This window comes from Arachis stenosperma, chromosome 1, assembly GCF_014773155.1.
Source record: "Arachis stenosperma cultivar V10309 chromosome 1, arast.V10309.gnm1.PFL2, whole genome shotgun sequence".
NCBI classification, from domain to species: domain Eukaryota; kingdom Viridiplantae; phylum Streptophyta; class Magnoliopsida; order Fabales; family Fabaceae; genus Arachis; species Arachis stenosperma.
The window spans coordinates 72,943,007-72,962,243 of record NC_080377.1 but is presented as its reverse complement, the minus strand read 5'-3'; the positions used below and the strand labels follow the sequence as shown (position 1 = coordinate 72,962,243).

At 39.1% G+C, this 19,237-nt stretch overlaps 1 non-coding gene across 1 annotated transcript; it reads left to right on the top strand.

Moving 5' to 3' along the window:
- Positions 1–11,178: 11,178 nt before the first annotated feature.
- LOC130949666 (small nucleolar RNA R71) lies at positions 11,179–11,286 on the top strand. The gene has a single exon (XR_009073438.1). It is a non-coding gene; the product is annotated as a small nucleolar RNA R71 (small nucleolar RNA).
- Positions 11,287–19,237: the final 7,951 nt, after the last annotated feature.

The window sequence follows — 19,237 nt, the reverse complement described above, 5'->3', positions numbered from 1 at the left end:
GTGTGTTGGAAATTCGTTTTTCCACAAAAACACCATCAGTTGTCAGGCACACGTTCATAGGTGAGAATGATGATGAGTGTCACGAATCATCACATTCATCAAGTTGAGGAACAAGTCATATCTTAGAACAAGAATGAGCTGAATTGAATAGAAGAACAATAGTAATTGCATTAATACTCGAGGTACAGCAGAGCTCCACACCTTAATCTATGGTGTGTAGAAACTCCACCGTTGAAAATACATAAGTGATAATGGTGATCATTGGCTTTGGCCCCAGAGAGGGAACCAGAAGAACCAAGATGAAAATACAATAGCAAAAGGTCTTATTATAAAGAACTAGTAGCCTAAGGTTTACAAAGATGAGTAAATGACATAAAAATCCAATTCCGGGCCCACTTGGTGTGTGCTTGGGCTGTGCATTGAAGCATTTTCGTGTAGAGACTTTTCTTGGAGTTAAACGCCAGCTTTTGTGCCAGTTTGGGCGTTTAACTCCCATTCTTGTGCCAGTTCTGGCGTTTAACGCTGGGCAGTTTTGAGCTGATTTAAAACGCCAGTTTGGGCCATCAAATCTCAGACAAAGTATAGACTATTATACATTGCTGGAAAGCCCAGGATGTCTACTTTCCAACGCAATTGAGAGCGCGCCCATTGGGGTTCTGTAGCTCCAGAAAATCCACTTCGAGTGAAGGGAGGTCAGAATCCAACAGCATCTGCAGTCCTTTTCATCCTCTAAATCAGATTTTTGCTCAGGTCCCTCAATTTCAGCCAGAAAATACCTGAAATCATAGAAAAACACACAAACTCATATTAAAGTCCAGAAAAGTGAATTTTAACTAAAAACTAATAAAAACTAACTAAAACATACTAAAAACATACTAAAAACAATGCCAAAAAGCGTATAAATTATCCGCTTATCACAACACCAAACTTAAATTGTTGCTTGTCCCCAAGCAACTGAAAATCAAATAAGATAAAAAGAAGAGAATATGCAATGAATTCCAAAAACATCTATGAAGATCAGTATTAATTAGATGAGTGGGGCTTTTAGCTTTTTGCCTCTGAACAGTTTTGGCATCTCACTTTATCCTTTGAAATTCAGAATGATTGGCTTCTATAGGAACTCAGAATCCAGATAGTGTTATTGATTCTCCTAGTTAAGTATGATGATTCTTGAACACAGCTACTTTATGAGTCTTGGCCGTGGCCCAAAGCACTCTGTCTTCCAGTATTACCACCGGATACATACATGCCACAGACACATAACTGGGTGAACCTTTTCAGATTGTGACTTAGCTTTGCTAGAGTTCCTAATTAGAGGTGTCCAGGGTTCTTAAGCACACTCTTTTTGCCTTGGATCACAACTTTTTTTTCTCACTTTTTTTATTTTTTTTATTTTTTTTCGTTTTTCTCCTTTTTTCTTGTTTTTTTGTATTCACTGCTTTTTCTTGCTTCAAGAATCATTTTTATGATTTTTCAGATCCTCAGTAACATGTCTCCTTTTTCATCATTCTTTCAAGAGCCAACATTCATGAACAACAAATTCAAAAGACATATGCACTGTTCAAGCATACATTCAGAAAACAAAAGTATTGCCACCACATCAAAATAATTAATCTGTTATAAAATTTGAAATTCATGCAATTCTTCTCTTTTTCAATTAAGAACTTTTTTATTTAAGAAAGGTGATGGATTCATAGGACATTCATAACTTTAAGGCATAGACACTAAGACACTAATGATCATAAGACACACACATAGATAAACATAATCATAAAAATTTGAAAAACAGGAAAATAAAGAACAAGGAAATTAAAGAATGGGTCCACCTTAGTGATGGCGGCTTGTTCTTCCTCTTGAAGATCTTATGGAGTGCTTGAGCTCCTCAATGTCTCTTCCTTGCCTTTGTTGCTCCTCTCTCATGATTCTTTGGTCTTCTCTAATTTCATGGAGGAGGATGGAATGTTCTTGGTGCTCGACCCTTAGTTGTCCCATGTTGGAACTCAATTCTCCTAGGGAGGTGTTGATTTGCTCCCAATAGTTTTGTGGAGGAAAGTGCATCCCTTGAGGTGAATCTCTCCATCTCCCATGACTCGGAGGTGGAAGCTTTTGCTTTCCCTTTCCTTTTTCTAGAGGTTTCTCTGGCCTTAGGTGCCATAAATGGTTATGGAAAAACAAAAAGCAATGCTTTTACCACACCAAACTTAAAAGTTTTGCTCGTCCTCGAGCAAAAGAGAAAGAAGAGAGTAGAAGAAGAAGAAATGAAGGAGATGGAGGTGGCTTTGTGGTTCGGACAAAGGGAGAGAAGTAGTGTTTAGGTTGTGTGAAAATGAAGGAGTGAAGATGGGTTTATATAGGAGTGGGGAGAGGGGTAAGGTTCGGTCATGTATGGGTGGGTTTGGGAGGGAAAGTGGTTTGAATTTGAATGGTAGGGTATGTGGGGTTTTATGAAGGATGGATGTGAGTGGTGAAGAGAATGGTATGATTTGATAGGTGAGGGGTTTTTGGGGAAGAGGTGTTGAGGTGATTGGTGAATGGGTGAAGAAGAGAGAGGTTGGTGGGTAGGTGGGGATCCTGTGGGGTCCACAGATCCTGAGGTGTCAAGGAAAATTCATCCCTGCACCAAGTGGCGAGCAAAAATGCTCCTTCTGCCAATTTTGGCGTTAAACGCCGGGCTGGTGCCCATTTCTGGTGTTTAACGCCAACTTCTTGCCCTTTCCTGGCGTTTAACGCCAGTCTGGTGCCCCTTTCTGGCGTTAAACGCCTAGAATGGTGCCAGACTGTGCGTGAAACGCCCAATTGCTGCCCTTACTTGCGTTTAAACGCCAGCAAGATCTTCCTCCAGGGTGTGCTATTTTTCTTTCTGTTTTTCATTCTGTTTTTGCTTTTTCAATTGATTTTGTGACTTCCCATGATCATCAACCTACAGAAAACATAAAGTAACAAAAGAAAATAGATAAATATTGATGTAGCGGAAAACGATCCGACACAAAACTCACCGGCAAGTGCACCGGGTCGCATCAAGTAATAAAAACTCACGGGAGTGAGGTCGATCCCACAGGGATTGAAGGATTGAGAAATTTTAGTTTAGTGGTTGAATTAGTCAAGCGAATCAAGATTTGGTTGATTGAATTGCAGAATTTAAATTGCATTGAAAGTAAAGAGAACAAGAATTAAAGTGCTGAATCTTAAAGAACAAGAAATTAAATGGCAGAAACTTAGATTGCAAGAAATGTAAATTGCAAGAATCTTAAATGACAAGAAATGTAAATGGCTTGAAATGTAAAGGGGATTGGGACTTAGATTTGCAGGAATTAAACCAAGAGAAATTAAATTGCATCAAACAGAAGAGTAATTGGGAATTGGGACTTGATTGAATTCAAACAGACAAGCAAATTAAACAAATAAAGCAAGTATAGAAAATTGAAATGGTAAATTTAGATCTCAGGTCCCAGAGACTAGAAAACCGAGTCTAGATCTCAATGCCTTCCTAGATCCAACAAGAACAATGGCAAAGGAATTTTAAATTGCAAAGAGAATAGATGAAGAAGCAATTAACCGAACTGAAAATTAAATTGCAGTGAAAATCAAAAGAGAGATCTAAGGTGAGATTGAAACAGAATTCCTTCAATTCTCCAACCCAAGATCCAAGACAAGAGTAATTGAAATTGAAAGCAATTAATCTAAGGAAATAAAGATCACTCAGGCTCCCCAAAACAGAAGAGAAAACTCTCTAAAAACTCTAAAAAGGGAAGCTCCCCGACTAACTTGAATCTTAGCCTATTTATACACTTTCTTCAATTGATCTCCAAGCCTTGAGTTGGGCCTTTGCTCTTGATGGAATTGGGTTGAAAGAGGCCTTGGTTGATTGCTCTTGAAGTTTGGAGAGAAACCCAAGTGAACCAATTGAACCGGATTTGGGTTTTGCAAAGTTGGATTCAAAGTTAGCCTCAAAGTTAGGGGGCTAACTTTGAGGCCAACTTTTCATATCAGCAAAACCAATTTCCTGCATCTCACGTTGGTGCCAACGTTAGGGGGCTAACTTTGACCCTAACGTTGGCCTTGTTTTGTGTTGGTGTGGCGCCAACGTTAGCCTCCAAGTTAGGGGGCTAACGTTGGCGCAAACGTTGGCAGCCCTGGAGGAGAGTTCTCATGCCAACGTTAGCCTCCAAGTTAGGGGGCTAACGTTGGCGCAAACGTTGGCACACCCTGGGAGCAAATCTTCATGCCAACGTTAGCCTCCAAGTTAGGGGGCTAACGTTGAGGCTAACTTCAAGTCCAAAAGTTTGTGCCAACGTTTGAGGGCTAACTTCAACTCCAACTTCATTCTTCCTGGTTCAATTTCACTTGTTTCATTGTCTTCTCTTAGCTTCTAGCCATTCCTTCTCACTTCAATCCTTTTCCAAGCTTTCTTCACCTATCATAAATCAACCAAACACATCAAAGCTATGCTTGAAATCATGAGATGATCATTCTATCCTAATATGCACCAATTATGGCATCAAACCTCATGAAATTGCATTAATTTATCTATGGTTGATTCAATCAAAGGAAGCATGAAAATCTACCTAAATTGGCTTGCTTGTAGCTCAAGAAAGTGCATAATTCAATTGAAAACAAAAGAAAAAGACTAGTGAAACTTGGCTAAGATGACTTGTCATCACAACACCAAACTTAAAGCTTGCTTGTCCCCAAGCAAGGATTGAATTATGCTCAGAGGTTCTTTCAATTAAGATGGACTGAGGAACGCTTGTAAAATACAGTGAGAGAAGTGATTAAGTAACAGTGGGGTGAACTCTAAATTATATGCTCAAGCAAGGGTTTCAGTGCTTACTAGTCCTTACATATTGGGAGTCGTAGGTCTTTAGGATTTTCATCCAAATGGTATCATGGAGATCTTTTTATATGTAATCACCTTGAAGCAGCTTATAGTTTCTGTGCTTTGGCCTCGACTCTAAGTGTCATGTCTCAAGGCGGCTCTTTAGATAAGTTTTCAATCAATACTCCTAAACCAGTTGGTTTTAAGGTATTAGGTGTTAAAGCACCCCTTAGGATTTACTTGCTCAAGCCTCTTTCCTTGACACACTTCAACCACAAGCATTTACTAGGATAGCAACTCTTTGAGTTTTTGTTTCTTTCTTTCTTTTTCTGCCTAGTAATTGATGCTCAGAGCCTTGGGCCATGTTCTTTTTGTTTTTGAATTTTCTTTTCTTTCTTTTGTTTTGTTTGCTGCTTCTTGGATCAATAGATTTTTGAGAATCTCTACAATACTTCTTTGAACTTCATGTCCTGCCTATGAGCTCCCATGCAAGTTTTCACAAGCATGCAACCTCAATACATGATCATACAACTAGAACCACCACTTCTCCTAATCTTTTGCTTGCCTCAAAAACTGATTTATTCCTCAATCCTTCTTTTCAAAGAACTTTCATGTGATGCATTCTTGAAATTGAGTGCAAACAAGTTTTGAAGATGAGAATGTTGTGACTGATAAGCCTTCTTGCTTATTGAATTATAAAGGAAGATTATGCTATGCAGGCAGGCAGGAATATAAAAAAGAAACTATATGATGCAGACAAACAGGGCAATTAAGGATACAATCCAACTTTTAATCACAGCAACATTTGATGTAAAATATCACTTAACAATACAACCTGTTGGAGTTCACTTGCTTTCCTTCTCATCATCATCATTGCTAGCCTTTATGTTCATATTGATGATGCTTAATCCCTCCAAAGGCTTGTATGACATTCTGCAATGATATTAAAAGTTGCTTGTTCCCCAAGCACTTAGAAACAGTGGTTAGTCTGCATAATTTATTTGTGGGCTTTTTGAACTTACTTTGGTGTGGGAACACCAAACTTAGTTCCTTGCCAATGCATCAAATTAACCATGTGTGAAACTCTTTCTTCTTTTTCTAAGGTAATAGACTAAAAACTAGAAAACAGCAAGATAATTAACTAGTTCGTCTAAATGCATGAAGCTAGCCTTATGGCAGAAAGTGAGAATGTGTTTTATGATGGGATTTTGGTGGAACACCAAACTTAGAATTCTTCATTCTCCCTTAGATTGTTTTTGGTGTGTAACACCAAACTTAGCTTCTTGCAATCTAGATGAAACTAATTAACAGTTTTATTGAATTAGATATGAAAAGATGGTTACCTCTGGTTGGGTTGCCTCCCAACAAGCGCTCTTTTATTGTCACTAGCTTGACATCCTCTGTACTTGTTTAGCTCGGATTCTGTGCTTCCTTCTCCTTGTCCCCTTGTCCTCCTAAGTGAAACTTTGCCTGATGATGTTCATCCTGGATGAGTGATTCTTTTCCTTTAGCCATCTTCTCACTCACTTCTGTGATGCTCTTAGCTAACTGTTTCATTTGCCTCTCAATTCTTCCGAATGAGGCCTCATGGTTTTTGCTTATCATCTCTTGATGTTTCATCATTCTTTCTACTAAGACTTCCAGATTAGTGATTGTCTGACAATCTTGTGAAATTGGTTGGTTGTGGGGTGTTAGGGGTTGGAAGGATGGATGATGTGGTGGTATGTAATGGTTGTTGTTGGTAAGGTGGTGTTTTTGCAGGATTGGGAAGTTGGGGTTGTTGTAGTTGAAGTCCCTTTGTTCCTGATGTTAAGATTCAATTCTTAGATAAGAATGTGGTTTCCATGGTGGAAATTGTGCCTTCACTGCAGTGGAATGGAGAAGATCAATTTGTCTGGATATTGACTCCAATTGGCTCTGAGTCTGATTGTGCAGCTGTTTGCTTTGATTCATGACTATCTTCATTCCTTCAGGATTCATTATCTCTTTTTCTGGAGTTGCATTCTGTGGGGTCTCAAATGAATGTTGGTTATTGGCTTTCTTATCATTGAGCTTTGCAGTTCCTTGGGCATTTGATGTTGCTTTGAAAAGGTTATCTAAGACGTAATCCACTGCTCTCCTTGTTTCTGGGGTTAATCCTTCATAGAACGCCCGGAAACCCTCTTTGTCATTTGCTTCCTTGTATCTTTCCCCTGGTTTGAACAATGATTCTTCCTCTCCTTGTATGAATGGCTGAATTCCCTCTTTCATCTTGATGTTTTGTTGGGATGAGGCGAATTTGGTCAGAAATTTGGTAACCAATTCGTCCCAACTGGTAATACTGCCTTGGGGCATAGTTTCGAGCCATTGTGCAGCTTCATCCCTTAGTGAGAAGGGAAATAACGAGAGCTTCCAGGTGTCATGATTTATACCTTCAAGATTTACAACACCACAAATTTTCAGAAAAGTGGATATGTGCTGTTTAGGATCCTCCAATGGATTCCCACCATAGGAGCAATTGTTCTTGATTAGTGTAACGAGTTGCGGCTTCATGTTGTGATGTTTTTCTTTCGAAGTTTCTTCTTTACTGATAGCCTTCCCTCGTGCCTCTCTTTTTTTCTTCTGTGACATAAATCAACAAACGGAACACACAGTGATATTTTTGAAAATTGAGTGTAATCAGTTGAGACAAAACTTCAAATGGTTAGTGGGTTAGTAGAGGCAAATCTTCAAACAGTTAGTGGGTTAATCAAAAATTAAGAAAAAGTGCTTGATCTAAACTTCCACCTCACTTAATCATTGTCAATCTAATTAATCCCCGGCAACGGCGCCAAAAACTTGATGTAGCGGAACACGATCCGACACAAAACTCACCGGCAAGTGCACCGGGTCGCATCAAGTAATAAAAACTCACGGGAGTGAGGTCGATCCCACAGGGATTGAAGGATTGAGCAATTTTAGTTTAGTGGTTGAATTAGTCAAGCGAATCAAGATTTGGTTGATTGAATTGCAGAATTTAAATTGCATTGAAAGTAAAGAGAACAAGAATTAAAGTGCTGAATCTTAAAGAACAAGAAATTAAATGGTAGAAACTTAGATTGCAAGAAATGTAAATTGCAAGAATCTTAAAAGACAAGAAATGTAAATGGCTTGAAATGTAAAGGGGATTGGGACTTAGATTTGCAGGAATTAAACCAAGAGAAATTAAATTGCATCAAACAGAAGAGTAATTGGGAATTGGGACTTGATTGAATTCAAACAGACAAGCAAATTAAACAAATAAAGCAAGTATAGAAAATTGAAATGGTAAATTTAGATCTCAGGTCCCAGAGACTAGAAAACCGAGTCTAGATCTCAATGCCTTCCTAGATCCAACAAGAACAATGGCAAAGGAATTTTAAATTGCAAAGAGAATAGATGAAGAAGCAATTAACCGAACTGAAAATTAAATTGCAGTGAAAATCAAAAGAGAGATCTAAGGTGAGATTGAAACAGAATTCCTTCAATTCTCCAACCCAAGATCCAAGACAAGAGTAATTGAAATTGAAAGCAATTAATCTAAGGAAATAAAGATCACTCAGGCTCCCCAAAACAGAAGAGAAAACTCTCTAAAAACTCTAAAAAGGGAAGCTCCCCGACTAACTTGAATCTTAGCCTATTTATACACTTTCTTCAATTGATCTCCAAGCCTTGAGTTGGGCCTTTGCTCTTGATGGAATTGGGTTGAAAGAGGCCTTGGTTGATTGCTCTTGAAGTTTGGAGAGAAACCCAAGTGAACCAATTGAACCGGATTTGGGTTTTGCAAAGTTGGATTCAAAGTTAGCCTCAAAGTTAGGGGGCTAACTTTGAGGCCAACTTTTCATATCAGCAAAACCAATTTCCTGCATCTCACGTTGGTGCCAACGTTAGGGGGCTAACTTTGACCCTAACGTTGGCCTTGTTTTGTGTTGGTGTGGCGCCAACGTTAGCCTCCAAGTTAGGGGGCTAACGTTGGCGCAAACGTTGGCAGCCCTGGAGGAGAGTTCTCATGCCAACGTTAGCCTCCAAGTTAGGGGGCTAACGTTGGCGCAAACGTTGGCACACCCTGGGAGCAAATCTTCATGCCAACGTTAGCCTCCAAGTTAGGGGGCTAACGTTGGCGCAAACGTGGAACACCCTGGGAAGCATTTTCAATTTCCAACGTTAGCCTCCAAGTTAGGGGGCTAACGTTGAGGCTAACTTCAAGTCCAAAAGTTTGTGCCAACGTTTGAGGGCTAACTTCAACTCCAACTTCATTCTTCCTGGTTCAATTTCACTTGTTTCATTGTCTTCTCTTAGCTTCTAGCCATTCCTTCTCACTTCAATCCTTTTCCAAGCTTTCTTCACCTATCATAAATTAACCAAACACATCAAAGCTATGCTTGAAATCATGAGATGATCATTCTATCCTAATATGCACCAATTATGGCATCAAACCTCATGAAATTGCATTAATTTATCTATGGTTGATTCAATCAAAGGAAGCATGAAAATCTACCTAAATTGGCTTGCTTGTAGCTCAAGAAAGTGCATAATTCAATTGAAAACAAAAGAAAAAGACTAGTGAAACTTGGCTAAGATGACTTGTCATCAAATATAACATTGGGTTGCCTCCCAACAAGTGCTTCTTTAATGTCAGTAGCTTGACAATTGGCTCTCATTGAGCCTCACAAATGTTCAGAGCAATGTTGGAACCTCCCAACACTAAACTTAGAGTTTGAATGTGGGGGTTCAACACCAAACTTAGAAGTTGGTTGTGGCCTCCCAATACCAAACTTAGAGTTTGACTGTGGGGGCTCTGTTTGACTCTATTTTGAGAGAAGCTCTTCATGCTTCCTCTCCATGGTTACAGAGGGATATCCTTGAGTCTTAAACACAAGGGATTCTTCATTCACTTGAATGATCAATTCTCCTCTGTCAACATCAATCACAGCCTTTGCTGTGGCTAGGAAGGGTCTGCCAAGGATGATGGATTCATCCATGCACTTCCCAGTCTCTAGGACTATGAAATCAGCAGGGATGTAATGGTCTTCAACCTTTACCAGAACATCCTCTGCAAGTCCATAAGCTTGTTTCTTTGAATTGTCTGCCATCTCTAGTGAGATTCTTGCAGCTTGCACCTCAAAGATCCCAAGCTTCTCCATTACAGAGAGAGGCATAAGGTTTATACTTGACCCTAAGTCACACAGAGCCTTCTTAAAGATCATGGTGCCTATAGTACAAGGTATTAAAAACTTCCCAGGATCCTGTCTCTTTTGAGGTAATCTCTGCCTAGTCAAGTCATCCAGTTCTTTGGTGAGCAAAGGGGGTTCATCCTCCCAAGTCTCATTACCAAATAACTTGTCATTTAGCTTCATGATTGCTCCAAGGTATTTAGCAACTTGCTCTTCAGTGACATATTCATCCTCTTCAGAGGAGGAATACTCATCAGAGCTCATAAATGGCAGAAGTAAATCCAATGGAATCTCTATGGTCTCATTATGAGCCTCAGATTCCCATGGTTCCTCATTAGGGAACTCATTGGAGGCCAGTGGACGTCCATTGAGGTCTTCCTCAGTGGCGATCACTGCCTCTTCCTCCTCTCCAAGTTCGGCCATGTGGGTCATGTTAATGGCCTTGCATTCTCCTTTTGGATTATCTTCTGTATTGCTTGGAAGAGTACTAGGAGGGAGTTCAGTAATTTTCTTGCTCAGCTGTCCCACTTGTGCCTCCAAATTCCTAATAGAGGACCTTGTTTCAGTCATGAAACTTTGAGTGGTTTTGATTAGATCAGAGACTATGGTTGCTAAGTCAGAGTGGCTCTACTTAGAATTCTCTGTCTGTTGCTGAGAATATGATAGAAAAGGCTTGCCATTGCTAAACCTGTTTCTTCCACCATTATTGTTGTTGAAACCTTGTTGAGGTCTCTGTTGATCCTTCCATGAGAGATTTGGATGATTTCTCCATGAAGGATTATAGGTGTTTCCATAGGGTTCTCCCATGTAGTTAACCTCTTCCATTGATGGGTTCTCAGGATCATAAGCTTCTTCTTCAGATGAAGCATCCTTAGTACTGCCTGGTACAGCTTGCATTCCAGACAGACTTTGAGAGATCATATTGACTTGCTGAGTCAATATTTTGTTCTGAGCCAATATGGCATTCAGAGTATCAATCTCAAGAACTCCTTTCTTCTGATTCGTCCCATTGTTCACAGGATTCCTTTCAGAAGTGTACATGAATTGGTTATTTGCAATCATTTCAATGAGTTCTTGAGCTTCTGTAGGCGTCTTATTCAGATGAAGAGATCCTCCAGCAGAGCTGTCCAATGACATCATGGATAGTTCAAACAGACCATCATAGAAGATACCTATGATGCTCCATTCAGAAAGCATGTCAGAAGGACACTTTCTGATTAATTGTTTGTATCTTTCCCAAGCTTCATAGAGGGATTCACCTTCCTTCTGTCTGAAGGTTTGGACTTCCACTCTAAGCTTACTCAATTTTTGAGGTGGAAAAAACTTTTCCAAGAAGGCATTGACTAGATTTTCCCAAGAGTTTAGGCTTTCTTTAGGTTGTGAGTCCAACCATATCCTAGCTCTGTCTCTTACAGCAAAAGGGAATAGCATAAGTCTGTAGACCTCAGGGTCAACCCCATTAGTCTTGATAGTGTCACAGATTTGCAAGAACTCAGCTAAAAACTGATGAGGATCTTCCAATGGAAGTCCATGGAACTTGCAATTCTGTTGCATTAGAGAAACTAATTAAGGCTTAAGCTCAAAGTTGTTTGCTCCAATGGCAGGGATAGAGATGCTTCTCCCATAGAAGTCGGAAGTAGGTGCAGTAAAGTCACCCAGCACCTTCCTTGCATTGTTGGCATTGTTGTTGTTTTCGGCTGCCATGGGTTCTTCTTCTTTGAAGATTTATGTTAGGTCCTCTATGGAGAGTTGTGCCTTAGCTTCTTTTAGCTTTCGCTTCAAGGTCCTTTCATGTTCAGGGTCAGCCTCAATAAGAATGCTTTTGTCTTTGCTCCTACTCATATGAAAGAGAAGAGAACAAGAAAATATGGAATCCTCTATGTCACAGTATAGAGATTCCTTGAGGTGTCAGAGGAAAAGAAATTAGAAGGAAGAGGTAGAAAATTCAAACTTATCAAGAAAGATGGAGTTCGAATTGTGCATTAAGGAGGAGTGTTAGTCCATAAATAGAAGAATATGAGAAGAGGGGAAGAAATTTTCGAAAATTAATTAAAAAGATTTTAAAAACATTTTGAAAAATACTAATTGATTTTCGAAAACTAAGAGTGGAAAAGAAATCAAGTGATTTTTGAAAAAGATTTTGAAATTAGAAATTAAAAAGATATGATTGAAAACTATTTTGAAAAATGTGTGATTAAGAGATATGATTGAAAAGATATAGTTTTAAAAAGATATGATTTGAAAAACAATTTAAAAAGATTTGATTTTGAAAAATTGATGACCTGCCTAACAAGAAAGATATGATTCAAACATTAAACCTTTCTCAACAGAAAAGGCAACATACTTGAAATGTTGAATCAAATCCTTAATTGTTAGCAAGTATTTTTGAAAATGGAAAGAAATTGATTTTGAAAACATATGATTGAAAAGATATGATTTGGAAAAAGATTTGATTTTGAAAAATTTTGAAAACCTGAAAAAAAATTTGAATTAAAAACAAAATCTTCCCTCTAGTGCCATCCTGGCGTTAAACGCCCAGAATGGTATCCATTCTGGTGTTTAACGCCCAAAACACTACCCTTTTGGGCGTTAAATGCCCAGCCAGGTACCCTGGCTGGCGTTTAAACGCCAGTTTTCCTTCCTCACTAGGCGTTTTGAACGCCCAGCTTTTTCTGTGTAATTCCTCTGCTGTATGTTCGGAATCTTCAATTCACTGTATTATTGACTTGAAAAGACATAAAGAAAATTTTTTTGAATTTTTAGTGATGAAGAATAATCAAAATGCAACTAAAATCAAATAAACAATGCATGCAAGACTCCAAACTTAGAAGTTTGTATACTATTGACACTAACAAAATGAGAATGCATTTGAGAAACAACAAAACACTCAAGACAAGAGAATTTAAAGATTAGAGTAAGGAAATCATCAAGAACAACTTGAAGATCAATGAAGACACATGCATGAATTCGAAAGATGCAAGAAGAATAGAAACATGCAATTGACACCAAACTTAAAATGAGACACTAGACTCAACAAGAAACATAAAAATATTTTTGGTTTTTATGATTTTGTAATTTTTTTGTATTTTTTTCGAAAATTATTTGTAAAAGAAAATAAAGATATCAAAATTCTTAATGAGAATTCCAGAAATCATGCAATGTTAGTCTAAAGCTTTAGTCTAAAGAAATTAGACATGGCTAGCCAAGCTTTAGCAGGACATTACATTCAAGAGCTAAATTGATGAGAATCAATAAGCTTTGGTGATGATAAGAACATCACCTTGAAACACTAGAATTCATTCTTAAGAACTCTGAAGAAAAATGCCTAATCTAAGCAACAAGATGAACCGTCAGTTGTCCAAACTCAAACAATCCCCGGCAACGGCGCCAAAAACTTGGTACACGAAATTGTGATCATCAATGGCGCCATCAACATGTACGCTCAATTGCAATCTCACTCTTTATCACAACTTCGCACAACTAACCAGCAACTGCACTGGGTCGTCCAAGTAATAAACCTTACGCGAGTAAGGGTCGATCCCACGGAGATTGTTGGTATGAAGCAAGCTATGGTCACCTTGTAAATCTCAGTCAGGCAGACTCAAATGGTTATGGAGGATAACATATAATATAAAATAAGGATAGAGATACTTATGTAATTCATTGGTGAGAATTTCAGATAAGCGTATGGAGATGCTTTGTCCCTTCCGTCTCTCTGCTTTCCTACTGTCTTCATCCAATCCTTCTTACTCCTTTCCATGGCAAGCTGTATGTTGGGCATCACCGTTGTCAGTGGCTACAGTCCCGTCCTCTCAGTGAAAATGTTCAACGCGCTCTGTCACAACATGGCTATTCAGCTGTCGGTTCTCGATCATGTCAGAATATAATCCATTGATTCTTTTGCGTCTGTCACTAACGCCCCACAATCGCGAGTTTGAAATCCTACTCAGAATACCACAGACAAGGTTTAGACCTTCCGGATTCTCTTGAATGCCGCCATCAATTCTAGCTTATACCACGAAGATTCCGATTAAGGGATCCAAGAGATATCCACTCAATCTAAGGTAGAACGGAGGTGGTTGTCAGGCACACGTTCATAGGTGAGAATGATGATGAGTGTCACGGATCATCACATTCATCAAGTTGAGGAACAAGTTATATCTTAGAACAAGAATGAGCTGAATTGAATAGAAGAACAATAGTAATTGCATTAATACTCGAGGTACAGCAGAGCTCCACACCCTAATTTATGGTGTGTAGAAACTCCACCGTTGAAAATATATAAGTGATAATGGTGATCATTGGCTTCGGCCCCAGAGAGGGAACCAGAAGAGCCAAGATGAAAATACAATAGCAAAAGGTCTTATTTATAAAGAACTAGTAGCCTAAGGTTTACAAAGATGAGTAAATGACATAAAAATCCACTCCCGGACCCATTTGGTGTGTGCTTGGGCTGAGCATTGAAGCATTTTTGTATAGAGACTTTTCTTGGAGTTAAACGCCAGCTTTTGTGCCAGTTTGGGCGTTTAACTCCCATTCTTGTGCCAGTTCCGGCGTTTAACGCCGGGCAGTTTTGAGCTGATTTGGAACGCCAGTTTGGGCCATCAAATCTCGGAAAAAGTATGGACTATTATACATTGCTGGAAAGCTCAGGATGTCTACTTTCCAACGCAATTGAAAGCTCCCCAATTGAGCTTCTGTAGCTCCATAAAATCCACTTCGAGGGTAGGGAGGTCAAAATCCAACAGCATCTACAGTCCTTTTCAGCTTCTGAATCAGATTTTTGCTCAGGTCCCTCAATTTCAGCCAGAAAATACCTGAAATCACAGAAAAACACACAAACTCATAGTAAAGTCCAGAAAAGTGAATTTTAACTAAAAACTAATAAAAATATAATAAAAACTAACTAAAACATACTAAAAACATACTAAAAACAATGCCAAAAAGCGTATAAATTATCCGCTTATCAGTAGTCCCAGGCTTGGTCAACACAAAAAGATACAGAAAAAGGGTTAAAGAGGGTTTAACGCCAAACTCATGACAAACCATCTGAAAGATCTTGATAAAGCCCCAAGAGTTCGGATGAAGCTGAGAGGGGGCCACGTTGCAAGACCACAACAGGTCGGTCTCAAAGGAAGTAAAAGGAAGGGTAATTCCCATCTGGCTAAAGAAGAAATCGTATGCATAAAAGAAAGGACGCTCTCCCTGGGTCGAAGTAGGAAAGCAGACCCTGTCATCAGAATCGGGTTCCACCAACTTATAATTGCGTTCTTGATTCTCGCTACTACAGATTCGATGGTGTTTCCTAAGCTCTGTGCAAAATTCTGCATTAGCTAGGGATACACACAGCAACACCAGGGAGTCCAACCACTCGGACATCCCCTCAGGTACCTTAGAGGACGCCTCAACAATATTTTTGCGAGACGACATGGCCAACTAATCCTACAAAGAAAAGGAAACGGCTTACCAACCCCAAAAAACAGGTATGGACAAAAAGGAAGCAACTCGAGCAAACGCGACCTTAAAGCACACAAAAACAGTAAAAGGAAAACCCCAAGACGCACACCAAGGTCCAGGGGCATCCTTTGGAGGCAATAGCAGAGTGAAAGAGCTACAAAGATAAAATCATCTTTTCAAACAAAACGAGCATCCCGACAAGAAAAAGGTGAAAAGTCAAAAGAAAGCCATCAAAAACCATCATCTCTACTGAAGAGCAGTCATCAACCAGTATAGCAAAATCATCAACGAAGCAAACAAGTTATCAAAGGAACAACCTTTTTCAAAATGGCAGTACGGAAATCAACCCTAAAAGGAAGCCAGAACCAGGAAAATCACCCAAAGCATACATAAAGACAAAAAGAAAGACCAGGAAACAGGCATCACAACAATAGACCAAGCACATAAACAAGAAAAAGGTTCAAAACCTTCCAACGTACAAAATCAGAGCGTAATCAAAGAAATCAAAAGCAAAAGTAGCATAAATAAAAAGGTGAGGAAGAAAGCAAAACCAACCTGGAAGAAAGAAGAAAACTTTGAAAACCGAGTAGCAGAGAATCGATCACAAAACAGAAGCACCAAGCGAAGGCCAAAACTTCACAGAGAGATGAGAAGCGCAGAACAGGAAACGGCGAAAGAAAAGGGAAGTTACAGGGAAAGAAAAACCATCTCTTGGATACAAAAATTTGAAAAGAGAAAAATCAAGAGAAACGGAACAAATTAATGGGGGCATTAAAAACCCTCGCACATTCCCAAGGAAAACGCTAAAAGGCAAAAGCGCGTGCTTTCAGAAGAAACGGAACAGAAATATTCCGCATTCAAGAAAGAGCTCTACGGAAGATAAAGCGACAAAATGCTCGAGTTCGGCTTTACCCGAAAAAGCTCGAAGTCCTAAAACCAAGACTCGACCGCCAGATAAAAGACCAAGCTCGAGCAGGGGTACTGTTCATACCCTGGGTCGAGGTGTCCGACTCGGGATGTTCTATAGACAAAGCGACCGACCTCTTCCGGTCAAGATAACCCGACCTCTTCTTAAAGAGCTCGGCCAAGTCACAGGAAAGCCCAATAAAAGGGCCCAAGTAGAGGAACACGACCCGAATCCAAGGGCGGCCCAAGCCTATAGAGATAAAGGCAGTTCACTTAAAGATAAGATGACCTCGCTCGAAGATAAAGATAAGATAAGATAACTAACTTATCTTATCTAAGAAGGTCACTCTACGCCATTATAAATACACTGGAGCACCCAGGTATAACTCATACTCTGATTCTACATAAAACCTGCTTAATACCCTTGCTAACTTAAGCATCAGAGTCCCTTGCAGGTACCACCACCCTCCGGTGACAAAGGATCAGCAGCATTGTCAGTCCAGCAAACCAGACACATCATCTCCGATCAGCACAGAAGATCTCGTTCGAGATCGACCTACAGTTTCAGGTAACCCTCGGAACACCTGCCCTATGGCTGTTGATATCAATTGTAGTTTACTTAGCTAGCCCAATGTGTCCTGGTAGCTAACCGTGGACAGAACACCAAACACGAAGCAAGTGGGACAACGCCTCAACCCTTGCATCTTACCCGCGTAACCGGAGCAGAGGACAACTTCACCCTTCCTCTTATCCAGGTGGTGTTATAATTCTCGACCCAGAACAAGCAGCAACAGAACATAGCCCTTGCATTTTATCTGAAGCCTTGAACTTTGTTGGAGCAAGTGGATAACACAACTGCATCTTACCCGGCTCATTGACTCCTTTCCGGAGCAAGTGGATAACATCACTGCATCTTACACAGCCTTCTCGCCTCTTACCCGGAGCAAATGGTTAACACCACTGCATCTTACCCGGAGGTATAACACAATCAAATTCAGGTTCATTTACTTTATGACCTCAATTCATTAATTAATTCATTTTCCATACATTCTCAACATTTCTATACTTCTTTAACATATACCCAAAGCCAGTGGTCATTGCCACCACCTCTTACCCGGTCACCTCTATCTCGTTTAATTCATTCAAATTCAACCACCATTATACCTTTTAAAAATATTTCTTCATCTCCAAGTTACCACATTTTTCCAAGCTTCAACCTATTAATAGGCTTACTACTAATATCTAAGGTTAAAAGAATGAAAATAGAAGTTTAGAGATTCAAAATTGGGTTTGAAACACAAAATGTTCGTTTGCTAAAAAACAGGGCTATGCGTACGCATGTCATGTGTATGCATACGCATACGTGTAATTTTGCCCATTATGTGTACGCATTGCCTCGTCCGCATACACATACATGCCAGACTGAGATGACCCTTCATGTATGGAGTGGTTTGCGTACGCATACAGTGCAGATTAGTAAAAAAATGGCCAAGTCTACTGCAGAATTTTAACTTTACATTTTGAACTTCCAACGCACATAATTCCCTCGTTTTAAAACATTTTTCATCCATTCTTCAAACGGTGTAAACTTCACGGACCCAATTTTCATATAAAATATATTTGAAACAATTTGGGGGTCCAGAAGCCGAGTTATGGTTCGCCGAAGTTCAGCCAAAAATAAGATTTTCATAAAAGTTCACAAACCTCTATTTCCACAAAAAATCAAACTCAATATCAACTTTCTATACATATAAACAACACCACAACACACCAATTCAGCATTACAACCTCCACCTTCTACCACAACTAACTTCACCTCAAGGCAAATTATTTCAATCCAAGATTCTCAGTTATACCAATACAATTACCAATTATTCAACACTCATATATCCTTAGTCATCATTACCATTTATCATCAACCAAGACATCATTCTTCAATCATTTTTCATCAACAAAACCCACATTCTCATCATAAATCATTAATCTCATCAAACATTATCAAATATCCATTTAATGTCTACTAAAATTACTAAACATGTTCCAAAGTCATGATTCAACTTATCCTAAGTCATCTAGCCTAAGTTTTTCACAAGACATTGTATATTATATACAAGAAACTAAAACCATACCTTGGCCGATTCCTCATAAAACATAGAACGTCACAAATAACCACCGTTCCACAAGACCCAAGCTTCTAAGGTCACACCAGACGGGTCTCCGGCTCCCCAAAATCTAATATCAAGTATCCAACTCCACCAATTTGTTTTCAAAATACACAATCCAAAATAATTTCACAAAATAACATTAAAATTACCATAGAGTTTACTAATTAGATAACTTGAAACGGGTTAAACGTTCTTTACCTTACCAATAGGGAATTAGGTCAAAACCTGGTAAGTTCGCTAAGTTAGTTTGATCCTAATCATTAAAAATCAACAAATTCTCAACATCCAAATTCATCTATTTTTAAAAATTAGGGAAAGAAGAACTGAGATTAAAAATGAGACTTCCTTACCAATTGACCATTGGGCTTTGTAGAGCTCAACGCTGTGGTCGCATGGCCGTAAATAGTGCGGCGATCGGAGCTCGGAGCGAGAAGTTATGGAAGATGTAATCAAGACCAAAGGTTTACAGACTTCTCCTCTGCCTTGACTGTGTTTTTCAGCGTTCTTCAAATGAAGAAAGAAGGAGATGAGCTGAAGCTCATCTATATTGAGGAATTGGGTTGGGCCTTGGGCCTAATTTGAGCCCAATTCGACCCGTTCGGCCCAATCTTTGACAAAATTCTTCAAAATTAATGTCAAAATTCTTATTTTAATTATCTTTATTACATTAACTATCAAATCTCATTTTCTAATTACTTTGATTGATAAATAATTTATTTGTT